This window comes from Vombatus ursinus, unplaced genomic scaffold (assembly GCF_900497805.2).
Source record: "Vombatus ursinus unplaced genomic scaffold, bare-nosed wombat genome assembly UNPS02014814.1, whole genome shotgun sequence".
NCBI classification, from domain to species: Eukaryota; Metazoa; Chordata; class Mammalia; order Diprotodontia; family Vombatidae; genus Vombatus; species Vombatus ursinus.
The window spans coordinates 7,539,863-7,559,194 of NW_020954592.1; the positions used below are offsets into that span (position 1 = coordinate 7,539,863).

A 19,332-nucleotide genomic window follows, 5' to 3' on the forward strand; every position below is an offset into this window, starting at 1 on the left:
CACAAGGAGTAAGCATCAAAGATTTAAGACTTGAAGCAAGGTCTTCTGATTCATGGTCCACTGCTCTATAGTTCACCACACTTAAGGTTTGTTTTGCTGTACATATATATCAGTCATTGCTCCTGCCAATACTTAGTCAGGTAGCAAGTTTATTATTAAATGGGAAAAAAAAACAATCAGATCAGTTTGTGTCTCTGATCTTGACGGAATGTGTCACTTTTAGGGATGAAAGACGGCAGGCAATGAATTTGGTCAAGGTTGGAATTTTGAAATGTTTGGCAATTTAAAAAAAATAGTTATTCATTATTTTGAGACTGGGTCTCCTTACCTCACTCAGGGTATCTCAGAAATCTCACTCTTGAGTAAACCAGTAGCCTAAGGTTCTCAAGGAGCAGGGACTACAGGTATGTGCCACCATGTCTGGGAGTTAATTTTTGATGATTTTTAATTATTGCCAAATCACCAAGTCCATCTTTTATTTCTCCTTCCAAAATTTTTGTGCTTTGTAGAAATAGTTCCTTTAAGACTGTGTAATGGGTCAAAGAAGAAAACATTTTTAAGATTCATATCTTGATTTCTAATCATTTAGGCCATGTTATTTTAAAGTATGCCAACACTTTCTCAATGTGGTCAGATTGGATCATAACTACTGTTACTACTCATAGTCAATCAACTAGAATTTATTAAGCACTTACTACATGCCAGACACTGTACTAAGCATTGAGAATGCAAATACAAGTAGAAAGAGAGTCCTTGGAAGTCAAGGTTATATTAGATTGTAAGCTCTTTTATTAGATTGTGAGCTTCTTGAAGGCAGGAATTGTCTTTTGTCTTTTTTTTTTTTTTTTTGTATCCTGAGAGCTTAGCAGAGTTACTAGTACACAGCAGACACTTGATAAATATTTGTTGATTGATATATCCTAATGGGAAAGACAACAGAATGCTGAAAGAGGTGAGTGTGTGGGGTGGGGTGGGATGGGGAGATGGTGGTAAGAGACAAAGTTATCCAGTTCAGAGGCATAATAAAGAAGGTCCAGAATGCATCCTTGGAAGAGAACAATGGTTGACCTAGGTGCCCTCCTTTATGGAGGCTTTGAGAGGAGTCATCCAATCTGGAGGTAGAAGGAGACCTTGGACCTGTCAGATAGATAGTAAGTAGCAAAATCAGAATTTGAACCCAGGACCCCTGATTCTGAATCTAGTACATTGGGTTTGGAATACTTCAGCTTATCACCAATATCAACCACAGAGTTGAGTGATAAGGCTTTTCTTCTCTTCTCAGAATGAACATAAAAGTGCCCATATACACACCCTTAGGTATATTTCCATCTGACTTTAACTTTTGGCCCCAGATCTCTTTGATTAATCCCTGCTTTTGATCTCCTTGTGTTCAGAAGGAGTGGGTGCATGATTACTACTTACAGTACTTATCATTCAGTGATAGGATGGTGGCCTACAGAGGAGACGCCAACAGCCACCCAGTGGAATGGCTGCTTGTTACTGAGGCATCTGAAACACAGGACTCTAACTGGAAAGAACTCTGACTTACCGGGAGAATGAAAAGCAGCAACATGCAGCTGGAAGTCATGATTATTTACCTTTCTGTTTTTTTGGATCTCCTGCTTACCCTTTGGGCTGTATGAGCGTATAGAATCTACGGAATAACACCAGGACAAAATAATCAACAAATCTTTATCACAGCAAAAAAGATGGTAAGAAACTATCCTTTAAATCTCACTTGCCTAACTCAGTGTCATGGCCCCATTGTACCTCCTTTTACTTCAATGTTTCTACATTAAGACAGGCTTTTTAGCAAGCCTCTTAAATCAGTGGGTATCCTTGGTCACAGAATTGTAGAGCTCAAAGAAATTTTAGGGATCATGTAGTTCATGGTACAGTGGATAGAGCTCTGGACCTAAAGTTAGAGAAGGTCTGAGTTCAAATCCAGCCTCAGACACTTACTAGCTGCTTGACTTTGGGAAAGTCATTTAATTTCTTTCTTCCTCTGTTTTCCCATCTATAAAACAAGGATAATAATAGTCTCTACCTCAAAGGCTTGTTGTGAGCATTAAATGAGTGAACCTTAAAGGGTTGCATAAATGCTTGTTATTTTAGAGAAGGAAAATTAAGACTTTAAAAAAGTTAGGTAATTTGCCTAAGTTACTAATAGAATCCAGAAATGGAAAAGACAGAATTTAATCCAATTCAAAATGAATCTCTCCAAATGCTCTTGATAAATGGTCATCCAGTCTGGGCTTGAAGACCTCCAATTATTGGGAACTAACTGTGTCATGCAGTAGGATTCCACTTGTGGATAGTTCTAATCAATGAATGAATGAATTTTAAAAAATTCATTTTTTCAGATGTTTACTATGTGCAAAGTATTATGGAGAAAATTAAGACAGTCCCTGCTCTCAAGAAGCTTCCATTCTAATGAGTGAGACAGCCCATATGAAAGATTTCCACTATAAATCAGATGGAAAGATCTTATGTTTCTTTTTTTTCCTTTTTGAAGCAATTGGGATTAAGTGACTTGCCCAAGGTCATACAGTTAATAAGTGTCAAATGTCTGAGGCTGGATTTGAACCCAGGTCCTCCTGACTCCAGGGCTGGTGCTCTATCCACTGGGCCATCTTGCTATCCCAGTCTCATAGTTCTTAAAGTCCACTGGCAAAACAGATGGTTGTACTTTTTTTTTTTACATAGTATTTTATTTTTTCCAATTACGTGTAAAGGCAATTTTAAACTTTCTTTTTTTAAATAAAATTTTGAGTTCCAAATTTTTTCTCCCTTCCTTCCCTTCCCTTCTCCCTAAGATGGTAAGCATCTTGATATAATGCCATCTACACTGATCAAATCCTATCTGTTTCTGGGGTTGAACCATTTGACAGTGCTAAGGACTGGTGGCAAGAACTCTCTTTTCTGGATCTTTGGTAGCTGTGGCTGGAACACCTGCAGGAGCAGTGACCAGGGTTTGCTTCCTAGGAATATTAGGAAGGTCTTTCCTTATGTTGGACCTGCAACTTTTTTCCCCTACAATTTCTACCTATTTCTTTTAGTTCTATAGCCTGGGACTAAGCGGTCTTTTAAATATTTGATGACTTATTGTATGCCTCCTAAGTCTTTTCTTTTTCATAAGAAACAACCCAAGTTCCTTCAAATGGCCATCACATGGAAAGATATTCAGTCTCTTCCCCACCTAGCTGTCTTCCTCTGTATACTCTCTTAGCAATGTTCTTCCTATATAAGGAAGATATAAAGGCCTGAGCACAATACTCCAGATGTATTCTGAAGCAAAGCAAATACAAACACTGTCTTCCTCTCCAGCCCCCAAATAAAACAAAACCAAAAAGCAAAAAAGCAAAACTTCGAATTGAGAATGGTATTAAACTTTTGAATTATGATCAAAAATATTATTTTCCAAGAGGTCAGAAGCCTTATTATCCTCCTGGTTCACGTGGGCTGAGAGGGAAGCCTCTGAATCTGGGGATTAAGCGGGGCATGCCAGAAGGAATCAATCCACATAGGACCCCCATTCCCAATCTCCCTTCCCCCCATCTTTCACCTTTATTTCTTCTCAGGAGGAAGCTTCCATCTTCTTCCTATCTCCCACTACTCTGAGCCTGAGAGTTAATACCCATGAACTACTTGTCCTTTAGACATGGACATCATGCAACCAAAGACTTTTCAATGCAACTGAGACAACTTGGAGACAACAAACTCTCCTTTTAAATATTTACACATATCTGGCTTTGGAACCATAAAGTTAACTATATATTAGGGAAGGTCTTTCTTTGCATAAAACATCTGCAAATATATATTTTAAATATATTATTATAAACATATATTTATGTTATGTACACATTTTAAATATATTATATGCTTGATGTGCATTATTTTTGCTTTACAATCATTTAAAGATTACCCCTACTCCACGAGAAGTCTCTTAGAACAAAGTAAAACAATTAGCAAAAGTCACAATATAGTGACCTCATCTGAAAGTTCATGCAACATTTCACATCTGAAGCACTGCCAACCTCTCTATTTAAAAAAAAAGAAAAAGAAAAAGAAAAAAAATTGAAGTTAGAGGACTTGGGCTTTAATCTTCTCTTTGATACTTACCTGCAAGAAGTTGGGCAAGTTATCATTTCTGACAAGGACTCAACGAGGATTGGTCCAGGTGCTTTCTCAGTCCCTTCCAGCTCTAAATCGCTGATCCCCCAACTTTAAAAACAAATGGTCTTGCTACTCTTCTCTCAAATATAACTATCCAAATTAAAAATAACACATTAATCTTTTTTTTCCTTTTAGGGAATTGGGGTTAAGTGACTTGCCCAGGGTCACACAGCTAGTGTCAAGTGTTTGGTCTGAGGCCGGACTTGAACTCAGGTCCTCCTGACTTCAGGGCCCGTAGTCTATCCACTGCGCCACTTAGCTGCCCCATAACACATTAATCTTGAGGTTTTCTTTCCTTCTTTCACTTTCTCTGCAACCCCAAGACTCCAAGGAGTCCAGACATATCACACTATGTCATGCAGAAAGCAATATTTGGCATGGCAAGAATGAGCTATTTATGGATTAAGAATATAAATGATTCTTGGGAAGATCAGCCTTTTTAACTCAATCTTTTGATGTTAAGATTTTTTTAAAAGATGTTTTTAAAATGATGTTTTATTTTTTCCCCAGTTAGGTGTAAAGACAATTTTGAACATTCATTTAAAAATTTTTTTGAGTTCCAAATTTTTTCTCTCCCTTCCTCACCTCCCTCCTCCCTCACACAGTAAGCAATTTGATATAGGTTATACATGTTCAATTATGTAATACAAAAGATTTTTTTTTAGCATAGCTCTTAGATCAAGAGATGAATGCAAAGCCAGATCCAAGTATAGTGTCTACATCACTTGTATCTCAACTCAATAGATTCATAGAATGTTAGAGATAGAAGGGCCCTAAGTGATTATCTCTACTCCACCTGTCTCATTTGAAAGGCTGATTGTGTGACTTACCCAGGTTCACACAGCTAGTTAGTGAGAGAGCCAATATAAGAATACAGGTCTCCAGAATCCCAGTCAACTTAATGCTCTTTTCATTATCCCTCTCTGCTTGGGACAACATTATTTATAGCAGTGTTTTTTGTAGCAGCAAAGAACTGGGAGGAAAGTGGGTTCCCATTGATTGAGGAACGACCAAACAAATTGTGGGATATGAATTATTATTGTACCATGTTGTTAGGCAGTCATTCAGTACTGTTTGACTCTTTGTGGGCATGCCAATACTATCCATGGGGTTTTATTGGCAAAGATACTGGAGTGGTTTGCCATTTCCTTCTCTAGTGGATTAAGCTGGCTCCAAGAAACTATAGCATGTGTGGTAGCCATACTCTGCTAAATGATCTCAGCAGACTGGCTAAACTAGGTTGAGGGTAATGGACAGGTAATGGACTCCATTGATGAGTTAGAGGGTGTTTACCCAAAGCATGTGAAGACTTCTCCTGGTGGAATAGGGGATTGAGAACAATGTGTTCCAATGGCCATGAAGGTGTCTGAAGTAGGAGCTGTGGAGAACTTGGAGCTTGGTTAGGCGTCTAAGATGCCAGGGTCATCTACTGCATCTGACTTGGCCAGTCATCCTGACTTTTGTCTTGCTAGTGGGCTCTCTTAAAGAGAGATGAGGCTAAAGACTTTGTGTAGCTTTGCCTCACTTAAATCCAAGTCACATGAAAGTCAAGCTATCACCCTGCAATGTCAATGGTCCTCTTAGAAAATGAAGGATGAACAGCAACAAGGCAAACAGTGGTTAAGTGACCTGCCCAGGGTCACTTAGCTAATAAGTGTCTGAGACCAGATTTGAACTCAGGTCTTTTTAATTCTAGGTTCAGTACTCTGTTTACTGAGCCACCTAATTATCTCTTACTGTGCCATAAGAAATGATAAATATGAAGATTTCAGAGAAACATGAGAAGGCTAGTATGAAGTGATGTGGAATGAAGTAAGTAAATCCAAAAGAAAAAATTACATGATGATTGCTATAATATAAATGAAAACAAAATTTCAGATTGCTGATCAATGCAGTGTCCAATCAGACTGATGGTGAAGCATGGCTTCTGTGTCTCAACAGAATAATGTGAGGAATAAAGCATATGTTTTCAGAAAGGCCAATGACTGAATCTGTTGTGTTTGACTGTACTTATGTCTGTCAGTCAGTCAATAAACATTTATCAGGTACCTATTATGTGCCCAGCATTGTGCTAAGATCTGTGTTACAATAGAGGGTTGTATGGTAGAGTAGAGTTATTGGGAATTGACAGTAATGCAAAAAAAAAAAAGACTATCAATGAAAAACAACAAAACAAATAAAACCCATAAAAACAAATGTTTTAAAATTATTAAAATTATTGTTTATTAATCCTCTCCCCCCTTTTTTTATAACTGCCACAAGCAAAAAAGAAAAGAATTGTTCTATGTGTGTTTTACCTAAGATTCTTCTCTAACACATCAGCCCTCCAGGTAATCTTTGCTAGAAAATTGGGATATACAGACAACTTCACAACTTCACTTTATTTTAGACACGAATAAAAACTCAGACATCTGTCAACACCAATGATGACAGGATTAAAGATTTCTGAAGGCAGCGGTGGAATCATAATTGAGCAATAGCAGGGAAAGTGGGTCCCTCCTTCTCAGTGCTTCTGGGTGACTCTTTTTTTTTTTACATTATTTTGGACTGGTGACCAGTTGTGAATTGAACAGCAGGGAGGCTGCAGTTTTTAAAACTACAAAAAAAAATGGAAACTTATAAAGATAATGTAGGGGTACAATCAGTACTTACTTCAGTATCTCAAGGCTTTGTGACTTCATTGGTGTGGATTCATTTCTCCTGATACAGAACACAGCCATTCTGTGCCTTAGTAGATGATTTAATGAAATAATAACAATAACAATAATAATAATAATGATTACAATGTAACACTGTTGAGGCAGCTAGATGGTTTAGTGGATAGGGTGCTGGGCCGAGAGTTGGGGAGACCTGAGCCCAAATCTGGCCTCAGACACTTACTAGCTATGTGACCCTGGACAAGTCATTTAACCTCTGTTTGCCGTAATCCCCTGGAGAAGGAAATGAAAAAACCACTTCAGTATCTTTGCCAAGAAAACCCCATGGACGGTATGGTCCACAGGGTCGTGAAGAGTCTGACACCATTAAACAATAACAACAAAAACACTAGAGCTTTTACAAAGAAATATTTATTTCAGAAGACATATTATATATGTTATATATGTATATATACATATATGTGTATACGTGTGTGTGTATGTGTGTGTATATGTACAATTATCCCTTCTACATTGCTATGCTATATCACCAGTTGGCATAAGAAATTTAATTGGAATTTTTTTTGAGTTTTTCAGAAGGCACAGAAGACATGTGAAGGCCAGCAGATGACACAGAAAAAGCATTTTTATTCAACATTGGCCTACGTTTAGCCTATGACTAAATACTTAATTTTAAAATAAGGTACTATAAACACTCCATGAAAGAAAAAGAAAAAGAAAAAGAAAAAGATCAGGCTTCCTCTTTGGTGTGAAGGGAGGGCCAAAATTTTTTTTGTGGATTTTCCAGATGATGGAGTGCCATGTACCCCTAATACCTGTGATGTGGAATGGATAACTGTATATACACAGTCACCCTGACCCCCAACATGTGGGAAGCATAATCTGCCATCCCCTTTGTACTACTCACGGTCTCTAGGGAGGAGAAGGGGTTTATGTTCCTAGCTTAGCTCAGTTTCTTTAAAACATTTCCTTCTCCAGTTCATTTTACATATGAGAAAATTGAGGCAAAGAGGGTTAAATGATTTGTCCAGGGTCACACAACTAGTAAGAGTCTGAGTCTGGATTTGAATTCAGGTCTTCTTGACTCCAAGCCTGGAGTTCTATTCATTGCCACCTAGCTGCCCTGCTTACTAGAAGATACATTAAAGACTTGGTTAACCTGTACTTGCAAAGGAATCATCTTTATGACACGCCCATCCTGTGGTTGAATGCTTTGAAGGAAGAAGGAGAAAGCATGAACCATGCTTCAGAAAACCTGTCCTAATATCATGTCACTTTCCACAAAAAGAATGCTGTTCTTGGGTGTCATAACACCTGAATTCAAATCTAGTCAATGTGCTCAGCTGAGAGGGTAGAAAGAGTGGGTGCTGTGGTAGGTTTGAGGAGAAAAAACAAAGTCTGAAACAGCCACTGGGATGAGTAGAATCGAGACTCAAGTAGGGATGGGTAAAATTATTGCCTTGTTGCAGTGAGTGCCCAGTTAAGATTATATAATATAAATGTTAAACAGTCCCAGGCAACGTGGTTGTTTGTCTTCTTTCAACTTTGTTCAGTTCCAAGAACTAACAATTTCAAATTACAAAACTAGAATTAAACCAATTTATAAATGGGTAATTCTGCTAAATTTATAAGATCATAGGATCAAAATCTGGAGCTAAGGGGCACACTCAGACATCTTCTAGTTCAGCCACTTCATTTTATGGCTGAGGTAACGAAGATCTAGGGGAACATTAAGTGACCTGCACAAGGTCACAAAGAGAGAGTATCTGAGATAGGTTCTGAACCTAGTCATTTTTCAGTTCTATCCGACTCTTCATGACCCCATTTGGGGTTTACTTGGCAAAGATACTGGAGTGGTTTGCCATTTCCTTCTCCAGCTCATTTTACAGATGAGAAAACTGAGGCAAACAGGGTTAAGTGACTTGTCTAGGATCACACAGCTAGTATACGTCTAACACCAGACTCTAATAGTTCATATGATCAGAGATTTAGAGCTGGAAGGGTCCCTGAAGACCCTTTAGTCTAGTCCAAAACTCCCATTATGCAGATAAGAAAGCTGATGGCATGTTTATACTCATACAGCTAGTAAGTGTCAGAGATAAGTGTCAGGGACTAAATCATCTCCTATGCCACACTGCCTCATACAAAGCTGGAAAAGCTTCATATCTGGATCCACGTAAAGATTGTCATCTGAAGACCACTGTAGCTAAGTTCATTGAGGCTGAGAGCCAAATCAGCTACAGGGTTGAAGATTTTTTAGTGGCAGCAATGCTCAAAGACCATCTGCCAAGTAATAGAGGGGTTGTCCTCTGCTTTGGAGGGAGGATGGATACCGCATAATCACAGATTCTCCATGTATTGAACTATGTATAGCGAGACAATAGTTATTTGCATCACATACAAGTTAAGGGTTAACTGCATTTTAAGAATTAAGGATAGAGGAAGAACTATGGAGTTTGAATGCAGATCAAAGCATACTATTTGCTCTTTTTTTTCTTCTTTTTTGTTTTGTTTCTTCTTTCTTGTGGTTCTTCCTATTGGTTCTAATTCTTCTTTACAACATGGCTAATGTGAAAATATTTTTAATAGGAATGTATATGTAGAGCCTATATCAGGTTGCAGGTGGGGAGGGAGGGGGAGAAAATTTAAAACTCAAAAGCTTATGGAAGTGAATGTTGAAAACTAAAAATAAATAAATTAATTTAAAAAAAAGAATCAAGGATAAGTATTAAATGCCTCAATTGACAAGAGTAGTCAGGAAAGATCGGTGCTTATCAGAGAAGAGCCAATCCCTCCTTTTCCAACAATTCTTTGATTCAGCTTGATAGAGGTGGGAGTCATAACCTGTTTGAATGATGGGAAAAAGACAGTGTCTATTTAAAGTGTTATAGATGGAGGTGGGACTCATGACCTGTTTCAATAATGGGAGAAAGACAGTGTCTATTTAAAGTGCTACAGAGTATTCTAGCTTAGAAACACTCTAAATTAGAAGAAAGTTCATTTTACCTCTTAGTATTCCAGGGACAAATTGAGATTGTGTTTCGACTTAGTTTAAACTTATGGAAGAGTGATTCAACAAACACTTATTAGCACCTACTGTGTGCAGAATACTAGGATTATTAACAAGCTCATAAAATAACTAGCAAGGCCTATGGAAATAGAAGTTAAGAAATGATTTAAGGAAAAAATAGCATCCCCTACACTTCTTTTTCTTCCTTTTGGCAGGTATGGGATGCTCCTGAGGCAGGCAGATTTTGGCACCTGCACAACCAGCGAACCAACTTGTGGTTCTTTTTTTTTTTTTTTTTTAAACATGGGGCCTTTTTTTTTTTTTTTTAGGCAATTGGGGCTAAGTGTCTTGCCCAGGGTCACACAGCTAGTAAGTGTCAAGTGTTTGAGGCCGGATATGAACTCAGGTCCTCCTGACTTCAGGACCAGTGCTCTATCCACTGCGCCACCTAGCTGCCTCTACATGGTGCCTTTTAATGAATGATGCAACATTTGGACTCTCTTTGGTTATTGCAACTTATATTGCATTGTTCAACATACTCTTTGAAAATGATAAATAATACATTTGTATTATTACAAATAATACAACATTTTATTGTTGTTTGTTGCAATAACCCTCCTGCTTATTTAGATAGAGTCCATTAGTGTCTGTGGAATGGAATTGTTTAAAAAATGTGGGGTTTTATACCATGTTTTACTTAAGTTGTATTCTTTTACTACAACTGTGGTAGACAGTAAGCTTTGTGAGGGTAGGGACTATTTTTCATAGGATTATGCATTTAGAGTTGGAAGGGATTGTAGAGGTTATCTGGTAAAATCCCCTCATTTTATAGATGAAAAAAACTGAATCACAGAGAGGTTACTTTTAACCTGTGCCCAAGGCTGCAGAGTAAGAGCCTGGATTCGAAACCTTGTCTTCTGATTTAAAATCTTGTACATTTTTCATTGCTTCACACTGAATTTTGTCTATATATTTGTCTAAAGTGCCTAGCATGAAGGAGGCACTTTAATGAATAAGAACAGTAGATATGCACCTCTCACTTTTAAATTTGCAAAACATTTTACATGCAGTATCTTTCCTCCCCCCCGCTCCCAACAATCTTGTGGATGAGTATTTATTTTTTTTCAATTGTTCATTTGTTTCAGTCTGACTCTTTCTGACATCATTTGGGGTTTTATTGGCAAAGATATTGGAAACCTGTGATCCAGCAATCCCACTGCTAGGTTTATATCCCAAAAACATCCCCAAAAAAGGGAAAAGGACTTATTTTTACAAAAAATATTTATATCAACTCTTTTTGTGGTGGCTAAGAATTGGAAATCAAAAGGATGTCCATCAATTGGGGAATGGCTAAACAAATTATGGTATATAATTGTAATGTAATATTATTTTGCTATAAGAAATGACAAGCAGGATGATTTCAGAAAAATCTGGAAAGATTTACATGAACTGATGCAAAGTGAAGTGAGCAGAACCAGGAAAATGTTGTGCACAGTAACAACAATATTATACAATGAAGAACTGTGAATGACTTAGTTATTCTGACTAACATAATGATTCAAGACAATCCCAAAGGACTAATGATGAAGCATACTATCTGCCTTCAGAGAAAGAACGGATATTGTTTGAATACAGACTGAAGTGTGCGATTTTTCACTGTCTTTTTTTTCTTTAATTCTAGTCTTCTTGTACATTTTGTTTTACATAACTGCACATGTAAAACCTATATCTGCTTACTGTCTGGGGGAGGGAGTTGGAGGAAGGGATAGAATTTGGAACAAACTTTAAATGAAATTGCTAAAATAAAAAAAAATAGATATTGGAGTGATTTTCCATTTCCTTCTCCAGCTCATTTTTACAGATGAAGAAAATGAAGTAAACAGTGTTAAGTGACTTGTCCAGGCTCACGCGATTAGTCTGTCTTAGGCCAGATTTGAACTCAGGTCTTCCTGAGTACCCAGTTTACACATGAAGAAATTTGTGGTGACAAAGGCCTAAATGACTTTGCTAGGAAGTGTCCAAGGTAGAATTTGAACTCAGGTCTTCCTAATTCAAAATTCTGCAGTTTATTGAGTTCCCCATATTGCCTTTCATGCTTGTTGGGTGACTATAGTCAGAATCATGCATAGACTGGGCATTGGGGTGTTCCTATCAAGACCAAAGTGAAGTCAAGTCAACCAGTATTTTTTAAGCACTTACCACAGGCCAGGAGCTATGAAAAGCACTGGGGATACAAATACAAACACAAACAAAAGAAAAAACAGTCCCTGTGGTCAAGGAGCTTACATTCTAATCCAGGAAGACAGTACATAAAAGGGACTTAAAAGTGGGGTGGGAGGGAATGTATTCACTTTGGTGTATGGTGGCTAGGTCCGCAGAATGGAGGATGGCTGGGTCTGGGCCCTTTCTCAAAAAGGAAGTTCTGGGAGCAACTCACCAATGAGAAAATAAAGGATGTGGGGGTGTCTGAAGAGTGGATCAAAACAAAAGAAGAACAAATGCCACATTTACTATTTTCCTTCCTTCCTCCTTATATGAGTTTTGAAAAGAAATTATGTGATTTTCCACCCCCATAATAATTTATCTCTTGGCTGCCTGCCTGCTGCATGTAAGCAGTGGTAGATTCTGAAGACTTGGTAAAAGCAGCTGCAGAGGTGGGAAAGACCCTGTTTGCCCACAGGAAATACAAATAACTTCGGTTTGCATCTCTTCAACTGCTCTCATCAGGCCCTCAGTGGTTCTACCAGAGATGATGTAATTTCTATATGACATTTATCTAGGCTTTAGGTTTTTATAAAGTGCTTTTTATACATTATCTTATGTGAACCTCAGAACAATCCCATGAGGCAGTCAGTATAGGTATTATTGTCACTATTTTAGAAATGGAAATCTAGAGAGGGTAGGTGACCTACCCAGGACTACAGAGCAGATAAGTGTATGAGACAGGACTGGAACCCTGGGTTTTCCTGACTTCCAGTTCAATATTCTACATTCTCCAGTACTACTTTTCTTCTGGTTGAAGAGGCAGTAATTTATTTATAGAGTGGTGTAGTGGATAGTGATCTGGCCTTGCAGCCAGGAAGACATAGACTGAATTCTGACCCTGATACATTGGCTGTGTCAGACTGAGCAAGTTTCTTAAGCTCTTAGAGAAGAGGAGGAGATGATCTGCTTTGGGAGAGGGAGCCTCCTCACACAGGGAGTTCCCTCTATTAGTGAAATCGCAGGTTGAGTCCCTTGTCTCTAATTTCCTTTCACTCCCTTTTAATGGCAAACTATTTGCTAAAAGTTTGGGGATGGGGAGAGGGAGAAGGGACAGTATGCTGAAATAAGCTATTGCAAATGAATTTCCTAAGAAACACTTATTTCCTATAGAAACACCTTTAGAAATCATTGAATTCCCTATCGAGACAATCCATCCTATTAATTACTATTCTTCCTTGAATCAGGTTTAGGTATCATTACTGACTTGGACAGTAACTTGTAATCTCATTTTTGGATGCTTTTTCAAAAGCAAATAAGCTAAAGATTTCCTAGTTCCTCTGTATAGTGTTAGAACTACATCTGGGGTCATCTCCAGTCATCTTGACCTATGTCTTGCCACTGAACTCAGATGACCATGGCGGAGAGGGTGAGGCTGATGACTGCACAGCTCTGTCACACTTAAATCCAAGTCACTTGCAAGTCAAGACATCACCCTCCTGATGTCATTGGTCCCCTTCTAGGATGAAGGATTAACAACAACAAAGTTACCATTTTAACGTTTCACCTATATCATGAGATTTAGATAGCAAATGAACTGTGCTCAGGGAGAGCCCTTGGCAAAATTGTGAAATGGGCTGTCTATATTTGGGACCCTGTCCCCTTCCCCTCACCTGCTAGGTGCTTGTATCTTTAAGCTGCCTCCTACACCTTGCTGCAGCTTCCCAGAGAGTTCTGCCCTCCCTGGGTGGGACCCTAACCTCTGGATTTTTACTGGACCTCCTCCTGTCATCAAAACTCCCTTAAATCATAGGATGAACTTAGGCATCATTTAGTCCAAGGCACTCATTTATTTTATTAACCTATTTTATTGATGCCTTTTGTTTTTTTCCACATTGTAGTCATTTCCAAATATAACCTGTCTTCCCCAACCATTCCTTTCTAACAAAATGAATTCTCCTTTGTAATAAAGAAACAGAATTGAGCAAAACCAGACAATGTATCAACCCTCTTTGACAATGTATGCAATGTTACATACCCAGAATTCCTCACCACTCCAACAGAAGAAGAGAGGTGTATACCCTCATCTTTTCTCCTGGGGCCAAGGTTGGATGGTCTTTTTTTTTTTTTTTACTTTTTTTTTAGGCAATTAGGGTTAAGTGACTTGCCTAGGGTCACACAGCTAGTAAGTGTCAAGTGTTTGGTCTGAGGCCAGATTTGAACTCAGGTCCTCCTGACTTCAGGGCCAGTGCTCTATCCACTGTGCCCCCTTGGACAGTCTTATAATGACAGTCATCAGCTTTATTTTATTCTTATTTTCCCAACTCTTTCATTTTACAGATAAGGTAATGGAGACTTTGAGAAAAGAAACTTACTCAAAGTCATAAGGTCACAAAGGCAATCTATTGACAATCATTTATTAAACACTGACTATGTATTAGGCACTGTTGGTAATACAAATATAAATATGAAAAATTAGGAGCTGGGATTCTAATGCAGGACTTCTGGCTCTAAATCCAGGGCTCTTTCCATTACAATTTGGTGCTTAACCTTTCTTCCTTTATAGGTCAGGATGGAGATGCTGTGATCCATATATAAACGAGTCCTTTGGCAGTTGAGCGAACTATCAATTATGACGGAGAGAAGTGGAATTAAAAGCCTCTTGCAAATTACTAAGAACTACCTTCTTCCTCCTCACTTAAACTTATGACCTAGTGGACCGGCTACTAAGGAGATATAAAATGGTAAAAAGGTATTACTTGATGGTCATAGATTTTTAAGCCAGAAGGGACTATATCTATCCAATTTCCCCATTTAACAGATAAGTAAACTGAAGCCCAGAGAAGTAAGATGACTTACCTAAGGTTACAATAGGTAGTTAGGACAGAGGCTGAATTTGAATCCCAGGTCCTCTGACCCTTGAGACTGTGCTTTCTTTACAATATACCATAATGCCTTTCCAGCAAGAGGAAGAGGAGAAGCATGCAACATGAGAAATACCATACTTTACCCTCGATAATTAAGGACTTTTTTTCCCTCTTAGGACAGTTTTTGTAGCTCTGAATTCAAACCAAGGTCTAATAAGAAACAAGGGATGAAAGACTATCTCCTGAGGCAGAAAAACTCCAGATGTGGGAGTATAGTAAGTAAGATAATAATAGAATAGCACAAATATATTTCACAACATCCAACAGATCAAAATCAGACTCAGATTGTGAATCTTCATTTCATATCCCTCGTTTCTCTCTCTCTCTCTCTTTTTAAAAGTATATAATAAATTCTATGCGTTGCTTTCAAAATTCTCCTGGTTGTCTGTGCTTCTTTCTGAACTTCTATCTGTTCTTGTCTGCTGAATTTTTAAAGAATGTTTCCATGGCTTTCTTATTTTTGGTCTCCCTATTCCTCTTTTCCCTCTTCCTCACTCCCTTCAAGTAGAAACTGAGAGAAAGGGGAGAGGAAATCCCCTTAGAACAACTAAGCATAGTCAAGCAAAACAAATCCACACAGTGGCTATATCCCAAATGCATGTTTCTTTCTATACTTTATAGCTTCTAATTTTTACAAGACAGGGGAGAATGGAGCCACAATGGACAAATTTGAGGGAAAAAAATGATCACCTTAGAAATAGATCAGCAGATATTCCCATGATGCCCTTACTTATGGTAGGTAAGTTGCTAGGTAATCTGGGAAAACAGAAGTGCTACTGATGGAATCTTAAATCTCATTTTGACCATTCCAGCCTAACCTACTGAGTCCATAGCCTGGATGCTGCCTATGCCTAGGACTACCCATTTTGGTTGCTTGCATTAAAGAAGTAATTGCAACTGCCAGCAAGGATAAAAGGCTCGTCTAGCCATCCTATCTGTTCCATCTACTGTCTCTAAATAACCCTTTTGCTATTGCTCAATCAGGATCTTCTAAAATGAAGCAATAAAGGATTTAAGAAATCTTTCAGAGCAAACTTTCCTTTCCCCAAACAATCTTCAAAAGAGCCATACATATCACACACATCTGGGACTGAAACTCTGGCAGTCTGCGTATTTGTACAGCACATTGCTAGGAGTTGGGTAGAAGATGTATCCAAGGAAACAAATCCTCGAGAGAAACTATTAGCAAATCTGTGCTTTGGAAGAGATATCCAATAAACAAGATTATCTGTTATGTGATTAGGTAATTTTATGGCATTTTTCAAGGAGATGGCCATAAATGACCATCAACAGGATTGGGTCATTGTAGTAATTTGGAGTGTTAAGAACTTTATGTTTGGAGTGCCAGGAGGTGTCAGACTGGGTACCACAGGCAAGAGGAATGATTTGTGTGGGTCAGAGGAGGTAAAGAGGCAGTGTTGGGAGGTGTGGTTCAGTTTATTATAATCGAAATCTCTTCTTTGCCTGTTGCATTCTGGTTTAGTTTTTTATAACTGAAAACTTTTCTTTGCTTCTTGAATTCTTGTTTATACTTTAAAACCTAGTTCAAATGTCCCTTCCTTCATGAAACCTTCTCTGGTCCTCCCAAAGAGTAACAACTTTTCCCCATTAGACTTTATATAGCAATATCCTTCCTCCCCCTTCTACCTTTGTAAAGCACTCAGCTGTTAACATCGCATATAAGTTATCTCATTAATAGACTGTAAGCTCTTTGAGGGGGCAGCTAGGTAGTCCAGTGGATAGAGTGCTGGGCCTGAAGTCAGGAAGACTCCTCTTCCTGAGTTCAAATCTGGCCTCAGATGCTTACTATCTAGGTGACCCTGGGCAAATCACTTAACCCTGTTTGCCTTATTTTTCTCATCTGTAAAATAAGCTAGAGAAGAAAATAGCCAGTATCTTTGCCAAGAAAACCCAAATGGGGTCATGAAGAATCAGACACAACTGAAAGTGACTCAACAATAAGGCTCTTTGAGGGCAGGGATTGTCTTGGCTTATCTAAGCTTTTCATATTTGCCAGTATCCAGCAAAATATTCTACACAATAAAGGCCTAATAAATACTGAATATGAATAAGGCTGCAAGTAACAGTATAGTTGGATGTTTTCATAGTAGGTCTTTGAGAACATCTATCCATAATGCTGAATCCCTATAACTAGAAACCTGTGTAAAGAAAGTCTTAGGATTTGAAATGGCCACCATGACTTCTTCATCCTCTCCTTCTTGCATACATTACTCTCTTCCCCTGCTTTGAACTATGAATCCAGGTTTCTATATTCTAGAAATAGAACTCATATGGAAGTTAGTTATCTGAAACCAAGTGTTTATTTTCTCCAATTATAAACTGCAGCTAGGTTCCCAGACTAGCCGGCTCACAAAACCTTATTTCACCTATATTTCAAATATTTCAACACTTTGAAAGATCCATATTTCAACAATATGGTTACTCCCTCCACCACCAAACTGTGGCACTTCCCTGTAAGACATTTTCATGAATTGATTTGACCAAAAAAGCAATTATAATGTGGTGACCGACTTCCTGGTGATCAGGCTCTTTAGACTTAGCTAGGTGAGTCCTTAGCTCATTAGTCCATAGGTCCAAACCTGAAGTTTTCCTCACTTTGTAGGACCTGTGGGCCTATCCTTTGAGAACCCAGGCTCACCTCTCCACTGTGATGGGGGAATTGAACAAAAAAAATCTTTAATTTCTTGGTTTTTTGTTTGTTTGTTTGTTTAGACTCTGGCTTAAATATAGAAGTACAAGAAATGATGAAAGAGAACTTAAGTGGAGAATTTAGCTTTCTTGGAGTCAGGAAGACCTGAGTTCAAATCCAGCCCCAGATTGTTATTCTTGTTGATCCTTCAATTGTCGAAGAGGACCAATGACACCAGGAGGGTGATACTTTGACTTGCGAGGGAATGATTTAAGTGAGTCAGAGCTGTGCAAAGTTCTTCTCCAGGGTTGTCTGAGTCAGTGGTATCAAGATGACTGGCAATGGCCTAGCCAGCCTCAAACACTTACTAGTTGTGTGACCCTGGGCAAGTCACTTAATCCTGTTCACCTCAGTTTTCTCATCTGTAAAATGAGTTGGAGAAGGAGATGGCAAACCACTCCTGTATTTTTTCCAAGAAAACCCCAAATGGAGTCATGAAGAGTTGAACATAACTAAAAATGACTGAACAGCAACAGCAACATTTCAATAATGGAAGTAGTAATATTTCAGCTACATTGTAGATTCAAAGAATGTTGTATGCAGGTCTGGGTACAACCACAATTAAAAACAAAAGAAAGATGCCAAAGCTCATACAGCCCCTACCCTACTTCAGGTGGTAAGAGTATCCTGTTTGTTCTTTCTGCTTCTAGCCTCTTCCCCACCTCCAAACCATCCTTCATACAGCCACCACAATGATACTCCTAAGGTTTAGGTTTGTGCATGTTTGAAAGCCTTCAGAAATGCTTTGGCTTCTAGGACAAAACACCAAAAACTGAATTTTGCACTTAGTTTCCTCCACAACTGATTCCAACCCACCTTTTCAGGTTAATTTCCCAATTCTCCACTTTATACACTATCCTCTGTTCCCACTATATTGACTATTCCTCAAATTTGACATCACATTGATCACATTTGCATGAGCAATTCCTCATCCCTGAAATACTTTTCCTTCTCCTTTCTAACTTTTAGAATCCTCATTTCCAGCCTCAGCTCATGTGGCCTTTCTTTGAAGCCTTGCCTAATCCATACATTTGCTAATGTTCTGAAGCTGCAAGGTAGTGCAGTGGATAGAATGCTGGATCTGAGCCATGACAACCTGAGTCCAAATCCAGCCTCAGATACTTACTGGGCTGTGTGATCCTGGGCAAGTCACCTAACCACTGTCTGCCTCAATTTCCTTAAGTATAAAATAGGGATAATAACACCAACTACACCTTAGAGTTGTTGTAAGGATCAAATGAGATAATAATTATAAAGCACTTAGCAGAGTGCCTGGCACATAGCAGACACTAAATAAATGCTTGTTTCCTTCCTTTCTTCCAGTGAGAAAAAAATTAGGTTAAGGTCCTGGTTTTTCTACTTGGAACCTGAATGATCTTGAGCAAGTTGTGACCTTTCTGAGACTTTTTCCTCCCTTGTAGGAAGAGGTGGTAGATGATCCCTCTAGCTCCAAGCACATGATCCTATCAATATTGTTTATACCATAGTTTCTAGGAGGAAGTATGTACAAAAAGGGAAAGGGATGTGAAAGCATATCTCTTTTCCCTCTTTTACTTTTCTCACTGTAGTCAAGGAGATGGCCACCCAGCCTGATGCACAAAAAAGATACAATGCTTTGGATGACACATCTACTCCACCAATGCTCTGAAA

The 19,332-nt window shown here is 38.5% G+C and overlaps 1 long non-coding RNA gene across 3 annotated transcripts in view; it reads left to right on the plus strand.

Moving 5' to 3' along the window:
* The window catches only part of LOC114022877, a 94,378-nt gene extending 79,057 nt beyond the window's left edge, over nt 1-15,321 (plus strand). The window contains exons 5-7 of one of the 3 annotated variants that reach the window (XR_003566717.1): nt 338-404; nt 1,439-1,712; nt 14,612-15,321. This is a non-coding gene — a long non-coding RNA (uncharacterized LOC114022877). Of the gene's footprint in view, nt 1-337; nt 405-1,438; nt 1,713-10,988; nt 11,131-14,611 lie in introns of those variants that run through there. The other 2 variants (XR_003566716.1, XR_003566718.1) reach the window with 2 other exon arrangements.
* The last annotated feature ends 4,011 nt before the right edge of the window (nt 15,322-19,332 follow it).